The sequence below is a fragment of the Peromyscus californicus genome, unplaced genomic scaffold, assembly GCF_007827085.1.
Source record: "Peromyscus californicus insignis strain IS unplaced genomic scaffold, ASM782708v3 Scaffold_18__1_contigs__length_77618521, whole genome shotgun sequence".
In the NCBI taxonomy this organism is placed as follows: domain Eukaryota; kingdom Metazoa; phylum Chordata; class Mammalia; order Rodentia; family Cricetidae; genus Peromyscus; species Peromyscus californicus.
Window position 1 is genome coordinate 5176106 of NW_026294480.1, and position 13597 is coordinate 5189702.

A 13597-nucleotide genomic window follows, 5' to 3' on the forward strand; every position below is an offset into this window, starting at 1 on the left:
CAAGGTAGCTCGGGCCTGAGCTGGGGCCCTCAAGGCCACAGGCAAGCAGCTTTTTCATGAATTCATACCACGAGCGTTGGGCGCCAGATACTAATAGACAAAGAGAAACAACAGAGAACAGGCAGTGGTGCTTTCTAAAGCTGAGTGATGTAGCTGGCATTAAACAGTGATGCGAACCTGAGTGTGAGAAGAGGCGGGGGGTGCTTCCTAAAATGCTTAATGTCTGGAACAGAAATTCATGACTGCTTTAGAAATCACAGAAAAGCAGAAAGCAATAAATCCCAAAATAGCAGGAATTAATCACTCATGAAATTTTAATTTTAATAATTTACTGGTTCCATTCTGCTTTCGTTAGTACAGTTCCACATTCAGTTTTAATATGGAGTAGGGGAAATACTCTTCATTAATCTTATGGTGTCTTCTTAATTATGTATGTTTATGTATCTTTCAGAAGAACTCCAAGCCCGTTCCACAGTGCTATAAAACGTATTATTGGGATTGTGGGTGGGTTTGAAGACATCTATAAACAGCTTCACAGCCGTCACTTGTCTGTCGGCAGGCTTCCTGCTTTGCTATTTTTGTTTCCCTTTTACTGATTTTTCTTTACTCTACAAAGATTTTCCACATCACTTGCTAAGTTAGTCCTCGAGATCTTTGTTATCGTGGAATGTTTTTCACTTTGCTGAATGTCAGGATATGCGGTGATATTTTATCTGTGTCCCCCAGTAAAGTTTATCTGAGGATCAGAGGAAAAAGCCAGCCACCGTATTAAACATAGAAGTCAGGCAACGGTAGCACACGCCTTTAATCCTATCACTTGGGAGGCAGGGATCCGTCTGGATCTATGTGAACTCAAGGCCACACTGGAAACAGAGCCAGACGTGGCACATGCCTTAAATTCCAACACTAGTTAACCATAAAGGTCTGGAGGTCTGTACAGAAGACAGGAAGTGACAGGGCTGGAAGAGGAAGTGACGTAGCTGGGCAGAGAGAGGAAATGAGTCGGCAGTACAGAAAGGCATACAGGCGTGGGTATACAGGAAGTAGCTCTTTTTGGAAGCTGCGGAGTTGGTGAGGTGAGGTTAGCTGTGGCTTTTCCTATTTCTCTGATCTCTCGGGTTTTAACCCTGATATCTGGCTCTGTTTTTTTTTTTTTTTATTAATAAGACTGTTTAGCAATTCGTCTTATAAGGATGGAGTTGTTAACCACCAACAGTATCTCAGGAGATGTCAGGGGAGTTTCCCCAAAGGATCACTCACCTCCTGAAAGCAACTCCAAGTTTGATCTAAGCATTCATTTGTGTAATTCCCCTAATATTTGCCTAAGATGAATGTTGTCTTACTGATGATTGACGTGATGCTCCATGCTCTGGGTCTGCGGCTGTACTTCATATAACGTAAAAGTGGGCAACTGCTTTGGCATAGCTTGAATGTCCTAACCTCACTTGCGTTTAGTCAAAACCCATGGTCCACATGCCTCCTTGACTCTTCCTCAAATTAATTTCTCAGGCATTTATTGTGTAGTTTTGAATTTACTGCTTGCAGACTATAATTGCCCTTACTTCCTTTGTTACAGAGCTCATGCATGCTTTTGGCAAATATTCATTTTAACAACTTGTTTCTGAAGAACATATCCTGATGTGTGATGAAAGTGAATGAGACCAGCTGTGGCTTTCTTTTTGTCGTTTTCCAGTGTGAGAGTAGATATTTCAACACTGGAAAGAATAAAATATAACAAATGCAGTGCAATTCTGAGAGAGATTTGTTATAAACAAACCTTCAGCTCTTTCCAGCTCTGATCCAGGTCCTTTTCTGCCATTGTGGTGGTGCCAATCTTGCCATTGCTGCCCTCGTGGGTGTGTGGTTTATGAAGGCAGACATGGTGCTTAGCACATATGACATCTTCCCACAGCCACTTGCAAAGAATGAAATCCCTGACAGAGACTCACCCCAAATAAACAAAACAAATCACAAGGAGTTTGAAAAAGCATTTACATTCTTATGTCCTAGTGAATAATTCAAGACCTCTCATGTCCCAAAGCACCACCAAACATTAAAATATTAAGTCAGAGAATTTACAAGTCAGCTATGGTGGAGTTGCTATGCATGTTTCAGAATGTTGAGGCCAGCTCCTGACACATGATTCTGGTCAGGGTACTGGATAGAGTAATGGGGCCTGGGACCTGTGCCTGGACTAGGGATTAGATCCAACCACAATACAGCCTTGGAAAACTGTGTAAGACGAATTGCTAAACAGTCTTATTGATAGTGGGGGCCAGATATAAGATGAATTGCTAAATGGTCTTATTAATAAAAAACCTGGAGCCAGATATTAGGATAAAAACTGAGAGATCAGAAAAGCAGAAAAAAGCCAGCTACATTCTTACCACTTTGAAATCCTCAGCCAAAGAGACCTACTTCCTGTATACCCACACCTATATGCCTTTCTGTTCTGCATCTCACTTCCTCTCTCCACCCAGCTACATAACTTCCTGTCTGTCTGTACAGACCTTCAGACCTCTATGGTTAGTGCTGGGATTAAAGGCATGTGTCACCATGCCTGTTTCTGTTCCCCAGTGTGGCCTTGAACTCACAGAGATCCGTGTGGATCTCTGCCTCCCAAATGCTAGGATTAAAGGCATGTGCTACCATTGCTTGACTTCTAGGTTTAGTATAGTGGTTGGCTTTTTCCTCTGATCCTCAGATAAGCTTTATTAGGGTACACAATATATTGGGGGACACAATATATCACCACATAACTGCACGCCTCCACCCTCACTTGTGGGACAGTAGTGAGAGATGGGCTTTGCAGAGGAGGAGGTGATGGGCATCTAGGTCCCGTGTTTGAGGCTATACATCACTCATTTGGCCCTTCAGAACCAGCCCAGGCATTGTTGCCCCCCCCCATCTGCTGTGTAACAATGGAAAGCTGCTGTGAACTGGCAAGTTGACGACCTGTGGGACAGAGGCCTCCAAAGCGGAACATTTGTTCTTGAAGAGCTGCAGACCCTCTGGGTCTATATTATAGTTCAAGTTTCTCTCTTGTTAATGAAATAGAAAAAAGTCATTTTCACAAAGCTAGATAGCTTCAAATATTGAGTTCTATATGCTACATAAAAACACATGATTATTTTGTTTGCAAGCTTAAGAAATCATTTATATAATTTCATTTATTTAATTGATTAATTAAATTATCTTTGGGATGATGTCATGTTAAGTAGTCCTGGCTAGCCTAGTACTCAGGATGTTGCTCAGGCTGGCTTTAGTCACATCCATCTTCTTGCCTCAGCTTCCTCAAAGCTTGGATTATAAACATGGCTACCACACCCCCCTTATGTCAATGTGTTAACAATTTGGTGTTTGTACTGGACAGGAAGGGTTGCTTGATGTTTAGCTTTAGGCAAAGCAGGCCCTTCAGCCTTAGATTATCAGTTTTTAAAGCTGTAGTGTAGATTTTTGGAGCTATGTTTTAATTAAAAAAATAACATCACTTAATTGTAGTGAACTCATAAATACAAATATTGCACTAGATTAGGGTAGCTACTCAAACACTCACCCAACCCTGAACTCTACACATTTCTGTGAACAGCTACACAGTGAGAATGGCCACTTAGAAATGGAGCCTCACTTCAGGATTGATTGACACTTTCACTGTAAACTATTGGATGTTTTTATACACCACAATAAAGACAAAAAATAGAGTTGGAACCGGAAAAGCAGTTAACTCTATACCCTCTTTCATGACTTATGTATCCTTCTGCTTGCTTTAAGTTGTTATACGAATGAGCTCAGCCTTGTGATGTGAATGCAGCCATTAAAGAAATATCCCAAGTAGTAAATTAGTGGGTATCACAACACCAAACCATTTACCATTGGCTTGTTCCTCTCCGTTGTCTTTGCAAGTTTACTTTGATTGGAGCAGAGCAAAACTTCGTTCCATCTTGGGACCACTTTTCTGAAGAAGGGCAATTGAAGGAGCAAGGTTTTTTTTATCTTTCAGAATCTTTGTGAGGTGTGCTGTCTCTGCAGCCTGTGTTCTTTATAGCCAGTGTAACTGGAGCTGCGCAGTGCGCAGTAAGCCCTTGGATGCCACATCTGGTGGTGTGGTCTCCTGTGCTTCCAGGAGTCACTACCACTTCTGTCCAAAAGAAATGAAGAAATGGAAGTTTGATGATGCTCAGAGACTCACACCCAAAGGAGGGCAAAGGCTGAGGTGGCGTCTAGACCTGCTGATTAGAGCCCAGCTCTCACATGCCTCCTCCTCTTACTGCTCTTCCCAGCAACCTTGCAAACCAAACACTACTCACAGACAAGGCGGTCAAGTCCCTCTGTGGACAGCTGACTCACCTCATTAGTGCCTTTTGCACTGTTGTGAGAAGATATCTGACCAGAACAACACAAGGAAGGGTGGGTTTATTTTGGCTCACAGTTCGAAGCTGCAGCCCATCACATCAGGAAGTCGCGTTGTTGGGAGCTTGATACAGCTGCTGGCATTGCATTCTCGCTCAGGAATCAGAGAGAGATGCATGATGGGACTTCACTTGTTCTTCCTTTTTCTCTAGTCCAGGACCCCAGCCCGTAGAATGGTCCAGTCTGTATGTAAATGGATCTCCCATCTCAATTAGCACAGTCTAGACACTCCCTCCCAGACAGCCCCAGTTCACAGAAGGTTGTCTCCTAAAGTACTCCAGACCCTGTTAATGCGGACGGTATTAGTCATCACCAACAGTGAGTGTCAGGGTCTGGGCTCCTTTCCTGGGATTCCTAGATGTTCATTTTGACTTACTTTCAGAATCCCCACATGCTAGCCAGGTGGCCATGTGGGATGCCACAGTAACCTTCCTCACTTGCTTGGTAGTGCATGCCATTTCAACCCTGGCCATTCTGTGAGACTCACATTCTCTTAACAGGTTAACGTTCATCTTTGTTTGACCTAATTGTTGCAGTTTTAAACTATGAAAATGGGAGATAGTTTTAGAGATGGTTGGCTGGTGAATGGTTTCATTTTGGTGTTTTGTTAAAATTCATCCTTGTTCTCTGTTGGGTAAAATATTTCATAAAGCAGGCACCTGGCTGGAAGCCTGAGGCAAGCCTGAGGGCGGCAGGGGAGGTGTGAGAGGACAGTGCAAAGAGGCAGAGTTGGCCTGGGGCAAAGCCACAGCCCTGGGCACATAACTCCTTATGACTTTTCACCATCACCTATGAGTCAGAGTTGCTTGTACTTACAGAAAAGGGGCTGACATTCACATGGGTGTTAGTTTGTCAATTCATCCATGAACCTGCTGATACCAAGGTGAAAGAAACCACTCATCAGAGTCAGACTAATTGGACCTAAGAAGCCCTAGGCCAGGGGAATTTGTGCTCTGCTTATCTGAGACAAAGTGTCTCAAGGACTTGCCAAGCCCTCACCACACCTCATAATTTACTTGCCTCATAGCGGGCACACTCCTGGGAAGCCTTCCAAACCTCGGCAGCTCAGAGAAGATTCTCATGAGAGGACAGTAGCCCAGCAACAACACCCCTACCAACAAGCTGAGGCCAACTCCTGCTGAAAGGCATGCACACCTTTGTTTCTACGCAGCTTGCTTGAACTCCCTCTTTAGGGATAAAAGCTTCTTCACTAGTGCTCACTACAGCTGCGCATCACATGACCATGCTTCCTGTTTACTGAGCGTAGTTTCTATATTTGAAGAGCTGTTTATCCCTTGTCTCTTTAATCTGACACCAACTACTCATCCGTCCTTCAGCAAGCACTTACTTGGCAATTGCCATAAGTTAAGCCAGCATCTATTTTTCTGTTTTTCTTTACTGAGAAGCACCCACGATTCTTGATAATGCCACCATCCCCAGGCTTTGGCTGTGGTGTATACCATCTCTGCTACAGCAGTTTGATAGTATCCAAGGACTTCTTGGAAACAAAGGCTCCTGGGGTCTCTCAGACCTACTGTATGACTTTTCAGAGTGATACTAACCATGCTGTGGTAAATGTAATGTGATGGACTAAACAGGAAACTCATATGTGTTTATCTTTAGGCAAATCATTCTTGATTAATATTTACAGATACTTTCTGTCAAAAGACAAGATTTTCTGAGTATTAGCCTTTCCTCAACAACCAATGTCTTTATATTTATAATTTTCTTTTTGTTTAGAGCAAGTATTTTATATAGCCGACTATGAGGCCAAAGCTTAGCCTGGGTGGGTGGCTCTCTCAGGAAGATGGAGTTCACACCTTATACACCGACACTGGAATGGAATCTTCAGTGACTCCTCTGAACTTAGGCTCTGCTTCTTAACCAGTGGGCCTGAATTCTAGAATGCAAGTGATGTTAGGTTTCAAACATTTTTAAATGTGTTTTACTTAACTTGAGACACATTTTACAAAAAGCAAACCCTGGGGAAAATCAATGAAAAGCATTCTATTGATTTTAAGGATGGGTAAAAGGGCTGTGGTTCTTAAGCCAGCATGCAAAGGCATATTCTGGGTGAGCTTCCCTCCTCTCTCTCCACATCTTCCCATTGACGCTTCAACAGACTTCTGAACCACACTATGAAGTCCTCTGGTTCTGCTCAAATGAACCCCTGAGAATTTTTGAAAATGGGTTCACAGACATGAAAGGATATTGCTCATCTTTGACACAAGCTAATGAACATCCATTCTAGAAATGACAATAATTGCTTATTATCTGTTTGTTCTAAACCAATGTTTGTTCAGGACTGCTTGAAATTGCATAATTTTCCTAGTCAGATGTCTGCTTCCTGAGGCAGTATGTGGAACACATCCCCCTGGGGTCCACTGTGCTGTCTTCCATCACCCTGAGGGCTGCCTTGGTGGATGCTTGCAGTGTCTGGCTTCTGAACTAATGTGCTGCACACTTTAGTGAAATTCCTGTGCCAGCTACCGGTCTCACCCTAGAGTCAGCTTTGACTCTTCTGGTTTGCTCACCATATCAAGCAGTTATGCAGTACCTCATAGACCTGGCTGCTCACGAGGTTCTTGGGAACTTCCGGGAAACCTGGCAGGTTGTAGATCTAGATGCAGCATGCTCCTTTTTCCAGTGGTTTTAAGTCACATGTTCTTTCGTTTAGTTAGCTTCTGAGTTCCTGTTGTTTGTATTTCTCTTTCTTCCTTATCCCTTACCCCTCGCTCCCATTTGATGCTGTTATGAAGTGCTAGAGGCCTTCTCCCAGGGCCTGGTGGTGAGAGGTTGCTGCAGATTCCAGAGCAATTCAGAGCTGTCTTGATGGAGGGCTGTGCTGCTGTGCTCCAAGGGACCGCACCCCTGTGTTTCTCACTCTTTTGCAGTGTTTCTAGGAGAAAATGACCAAGTCCTCTTGCCTGACTCTAAGGTGGTGGTGTTGCTTTGGGATCTGGGTGGGGTTCAGGGCCCAGGATATGGATTTGCAGTTTGTGGACCTGTGTGTTCCAGTGCTGGGACCCTCAGCCACATGTACTGATTTTCAGCTCAAGTGGTGGAAAGGACTGAAATATCAATCAGTTTCTGAGTTGCACTAGCAGCCTTTCAAGTATCCATGATTCACAATAGGCTCTTGAATAGTCTGCCAGGTTAGAGCCTTCTCATCACCTCAGCAGCTTCATCGGAAAAGCACCAGTCCAGACTTTTGCATCATTTTCAGGAAGGCAGCATGCCCTTGGCTGAGCCCAGTGCCTTGAGATTCAAATATGCCTTGTCCAACCTCTCCAGAAAGACAATGGCTGCCTTGCCATTGGGCAATGTGGGCAGATGTGTCTCTGCTCTTCCACAGGACTCCTGGTGTCCTGAATCTGCATACTGCTGTCCCCAGGTGGCTCCTTGGTAGTTCCTTAACGTCACACCATGCTTAGATTGTCCCTCTGTGCCTTAGAACTCACGCACCTCAGAGGTCCACCACCCTGATTTGGTTGCGTCTCCCACCTTCGCTCTGCTTTGCTTTTCATTCAGCTGTCTGCCACATAAGTCTCCCTTGCAGGGTTAGGAGGAACCACAGGTTGTGTGAGTTCTAGCCACAAAGTTTAAACTGGAAGGATTGTCATTTCTTCTTATCCACAGCAGAGGCTACAAGTCGGGAAACAAAGCTGAGAACCTTTAGCATCCAGCAAGAGAAGGCATACACTTATCGCAGTTCTTGGCTGGAGCCGGCCCATCACTCATGATCTTCTCTGAGCACAACAGAGGCTGAGTCCGGTCCCCTAGTTTCCTCCTTGTGTTGGAGATGGCAGCTCTCCATGCAGCTATGAACTTGGACCTGGGTCCTGCACATAGAGGGAACAGCCCTTTGTCAGTATAGTACCTCAGGCCTGGTGCCTTTCCCCCTTTCATCAAAGATGGACTTCTTTTGGATATGAGTAATTGTAAGAGGCGTTTTCAAGTTTGGGGACTGTACCATAAGGACTGACACATCCTATACTGGACATTTATTGAGCTGACTACTCATCCGAGGAGCATTTATTTAGCAGCTGTAGGTTTCTGGCCCATCTGTCATAAAGTATTGATGAAAGTATGTGCAATCATTTTAGTCTGGTAACCAAGTTTCTTTACAATAATGTATTTACTTATATATTTCAACAATTCTCTGTGGTGATATTGGGTTCCCCAATATATTGTGCACCCTAATAAACTTATCTGGGGTCAGAGAACAGAACAGCCACTAGATACAAAGGCTAGAAAATGGTGGCACACACGCCTTTAATCCTAGCATTCCAGAGGCAGAGATCTGTCTGGATCTCTGACTTCAAGGTCACACTGGAAACAGTCAGGCATGGTGACCCATGCCTTTAATCTCAGGAAGTTATGGCAGGAAGCAGAAAGGTATATAAGGCGTGAGGACCAGGAACTAGAGCCTGGTTAAGCTTTTAGGCTTTTAGCAGCAGTTCAGCTGAGATCCATTTGGATGAGGACACAGAGGCTTCCAGTTTGAGGAAATAGGATCAGCTGAGGAATTGGTGTGACGAGGAAGCTGCGGCTGGTTCTGTTTCTCTGATCTTTCAGCATTCACCCTAATGCCTGGCTCCAGGTTTGTTTTTATTAATAAGACCTTTTAAGATTCGTGCTACAATTCTCTGTGCTCTTTTTAGCAGTGAGTAAATATTACTGGATGACCCAGTCTGAAATGACTCAAACCTGAACAAAGGCTTTTCCTCTAGGTCATTTCCTTCCTGCATCTTACTTCTGCACTCAGCACCTTCTAGTGTTCTCCCAAGGCATCCATATTCTTTCTCTCTCTCTCCCCGCTTCCTCTTCTTGCTCCGTCTTGGCCTGGCTTCTGGAAGGCGGCAAGTTACACAGTCTTGTCTTTGGCACCTCTAGGTAGAATATTGACTACAGGGAATTTGCTCTGCCGGTGTTCACCTCTCTCACCTGCATCTCCACGTGGAAACGTTAAGCGTCAGAGGGAAGCGGGGAGACCTGTCCTGTGGCTCTCAGCTCCAGGACCCCAGCCCCCCAGCCCTCCAGTCTCTTTATGGCCAATGCTGTCCCTCTGTCTGTCTCCTTGGGGATGCCGCCTTGTTTGCTTCCCTCTCAGCCTCATGTTGTAGCCTGGCTTCATTCTCTAGCCCGTAAGCTCGCCCCAGCCTCCCCCAGTCTGTGGAGACTTCACCCTGTGGTTACTGTAGCGTCCTCTTCTTTATCATGGTTCCAGGTCCTCCCTGTGACTTCTTTCTGCTCTCCCTGCCACCTTCTGCTTCTGTCTCTAAGGCAGAACCTCTCCCAGACTTTATTTCCTTCCCTTAATCTTCCCCGGGAGCAGCTGATGCTGCACAGGTGACCTTTGCGTGACCTGCCAGCCGACCTCCATCCTTAGCTCTGGCCCATCCAGGGGACTTGCAGCAATTCTGCTGACTTTAGTCTTACATGCTACCGTTATCTAAGTGCAGGTCATTTTCAAGGGCCCCTCTGCTGCTAACACCTTCTTAGTCTTTTCAGGTTAAAAGTTTGTTCTTTTTGACTCTCCTGTCTCCTTTCCCACCATCAAGTCTCGATACTGCCTTCTGCCTCTCCCTTCCTTTCCACGTCTTTTCATCACAGGTCACAGCGACTCCAGCTCCTGTGATCTGTGCCAATGGTCCTCTTACATCGATGCTTTATGAAGACATCATCTAAGCCTAAAATGTTTAGCACTTCTCTGTTGTCCATATAAGGATCAGTGCCCTGTACTCCAGGCTCCCACAGCCCACCCCAGCCTCACCCCGAGCCCTCCATCCTTCCTTACTGTCCATGTAAGGATCAGTGCCCTGTACTCCAGGCTCCCACAGCGCACCCAGTCTCACCCCGAGCCCTCCATCCTTCCTTACTGTCCATGTAAGGATCAGTGCCCTGTACTCCAGGCTCCCACAGCGCACCCAGTCTCACCCCGAGCCCTCCATCCTTCCCTATTGTCCAGGTAAGGATCAGTGCCCTGTACTCCAGGCTCCCACAGCGCACCCCAGCCTCACCCCGAGCCCTCCATCTTTCCCTATTGTCCAGGTAAGGATCAGTGCCCTGTACTCCAGGCTCCCACAGCCCACCCCAGCCTCACCCCGAGCCCTCCATCCTTCCCTATTGTCCATGTAAGGATCAATGCCCTGTACTCCAGGCTCCCACAGCGTACCCAGTCTCACCCCGAGCCCTCCATCCTTCCCTATTGTCCATGTAAGGATTAATGCCCTGTACTCCAGGCTCCCACAGCGCACCCAGTCTCACCCCGAGCCCTCCATCCTTCCCTATTGTCCAGGTAAGGATCAGTGCCCTGTACTCCAGGCTCCCACAGCGCACCCCAGCCTCACCCCGAGCCCTCCATCCTTCCCTATTGTCCAGGTAAGGATCAGTGCCCTGTACTCCAGGCTCCCACAGCGCACCCCAGCCTCACCCCGAGCCCTCCATCCTTCCCTATTGTCCATGTAAGGAGTGCCCTGTACTCCAGGCTCCCACAGCTCACCCCAGCCTCACCCCGAGCCCTCCATCCTTCCATGACTGCCTTGTCCCGGGTACCACCCTCTAATGCTGCACCAGATTTTCCTAATCTTCTAGACTGTTGATCCTCTTTGCCCAGTCGAATATGAATTTCCTCTCACATCTTCCTCTGGCTGTATTTCCTTCTCACCATTTAAAGGTCACACATTTTCGCTGACTCTTACACCGAGGATCCTTCCCAGCTTCTGAAGCCCTCTGTGGCCCTTCCTCCTCCATCTCAGGATGCATATTCCCTTATCTCCCCTGTCATGGGATAGTTTTTCATTTCTTCTCTATTCTACTGTTCAGCATGAACTATTTGATTCTAAATTTCTTTTTGCCAATGAAGCTGGGACTAGATTTTAAACCCTTGGACTCTGAGTGAAGATTTATGTTTCTGTACTTGTCCTCGGGCAAATCAAATATATGAGCTGGTGAGAATTTACTGACAGTTTTGAGCGGAACCAAACAAATCAAATGTACCAGACAATAAAACAACCAGTAAATTTTCACTTTATCTAAAATATAGCTATAAAATCACTAATAGGATCATGTGGAGAAGGTTTAATACTGCTAGTTCTAAATTTGATTTATTCCTTAAAGCACACATCTCTTTGGAATGTGATCAAGTATAAGAATAATGGCAAAGCCATGTTGTGTTAAGATGAACCAAGTTAGCTTGGTTCTAGTAGGTCAGTTTAATCCTGTAAACTCATTCCCACATACTTTTATTTCCTTCAAGAAAACTAAACAATTAAATTTTTTTTTTTTAAAATTTCCTTTACTAATTCTGGACAAATGTGGTTAAGTGACCAAGGTCCTGTTTCTTTCCTTCTGCATGAAGTTCTCTCCTCTTCATGGTGCCACCTGAAGAGGGGACTGGACTCTGTCCCTGAGCTCTGTTTCTCCCTTGCAGGCCGCGCTGGACTGGGTTTGAAGTGGTGTTTGCATGGCCGATGTAGAACCTCCCATTGCATGATGGGTAGAAACGCTGACATCTTCCCTGCTGTGTGGCCACCCTGAACCACCTGTCCTCCTCTGCAAGCATGTCACATTCCTCCAAATCGATGCTGTCTTTCAGCCAGCAATTCCCATAGGTTAGAGAATTAGTGTGTTTGGGGGGGCATGCTACTAAAAGTCACAAGAGACTTCTCTCCGGAAACTTAAGTATGAAAGAGGAAAAAATTCCAACCAGAATAGTACATAAGTACTTTTATTTTTAAAAACCCATTCTTTCCTTGCCTACAACCAACTGGCTTGCACTGTTGCCAGATTTTAATTCAGCCCAGGTGGGTGTTCCCATCACAGAAGTCTAGAAGTCAGAAGGTACAGAAGACTCAGCCTAAACACAGTGACTTTGATCTGAAAGCTAGGATCCTGCCAGCAGGGAGCAGACAAATCTTGTGACATTATGATGCCAGGGGTCACATTACTATGGTCCCGACTAAGAACCACTTTTAGCAAAATGAAGCCCACCAAACTTATCCTAGTTTTAAATTTTTGCTTATCCACTTCAGACATTTTTATTGGACTATGCTCATAGCGCATAATGGTGTGTTTCATGAAGACATTTTTGTTTTTCTGCATGAGATCATGTACTTTGTCCATATTTACCCTCTCCTTTCTGCCTCTTCCCCTCCTTCCTCTTTTCCTTTCCCTCTCCCTCCTCCCCTTCCCCTAACCCTCCCCTCTCCCTCCTCCCCTAGTCCTCTTCATTATCCAAGTCTTGGTTCTACTTCCTTTTCACATATGGAAGGGACACTGTATAGACATATTTATTTTCATGAGTCTCTGTGAAGCTGTGCATACTTACTCTGCTGAAGTTTGTTAGGCCCTTTCTTTAAGAAATGATTCCTCTAAAATACAGCTTTTACTCAGATGATGTAGTCCAGGAGGTAATAGTAAAATCCAGACTGTGCAGACCTGTTACGTAACTTTGATCTTTTTTTCTGCCATGATTATTATCTCTAGCATGATCTAAGAGCACTGTTAGAAATGAATATTCAATTTCGTGTTTCTATTCCTATGCACATTTTTACTTTTGTGACTCAGTGCGTTTGTGAAGAGAGTTAAAAGAACCCTACCAAAAGGGATCTACATATTCAATGCAATCCACATTGAAATTCCAACACAAGTCTTCACAGACACTGAAAAAAATTAAACTTCATACAGAAACATACAAAAACAGGGCAGTTAAATTATTCTGAACAACAACAAGAAGTAGTTCTGGACGTATCACCATCCCATATTTCAAATTGTACTATAGCAATAAAAAATCTACATGACACTGGCATAAAATCAGACACACTGATCATCAAGGAAATTGAATTGGAGACCAAGACATAAGTCCACAAATCCGTGAACACCCGAATGTTTCCAAAGAAGCCAAAAAAATGAATACTGGAGAAAAGACATCATCTCCAACAGCTGGTTCTGGTAAATTGGATGGTTGCACATAGAAAAATAAAAATCGATATATTTACCACCCTGCCTAAAACTCAGCTCCAGATGAACCAAAGACCTCAACATAAGTCCAGATGCCCAAAATCTGATAAAAGAAAAAAGTATGAAGCAGGCTAGAACTCAGGGGCACAGGAAAAGACTTTCTGAATAGGATCCTGGTAGTGCAGGCTCTAAGGACAGACTAATAAATGGGGCTTCCTGAAGC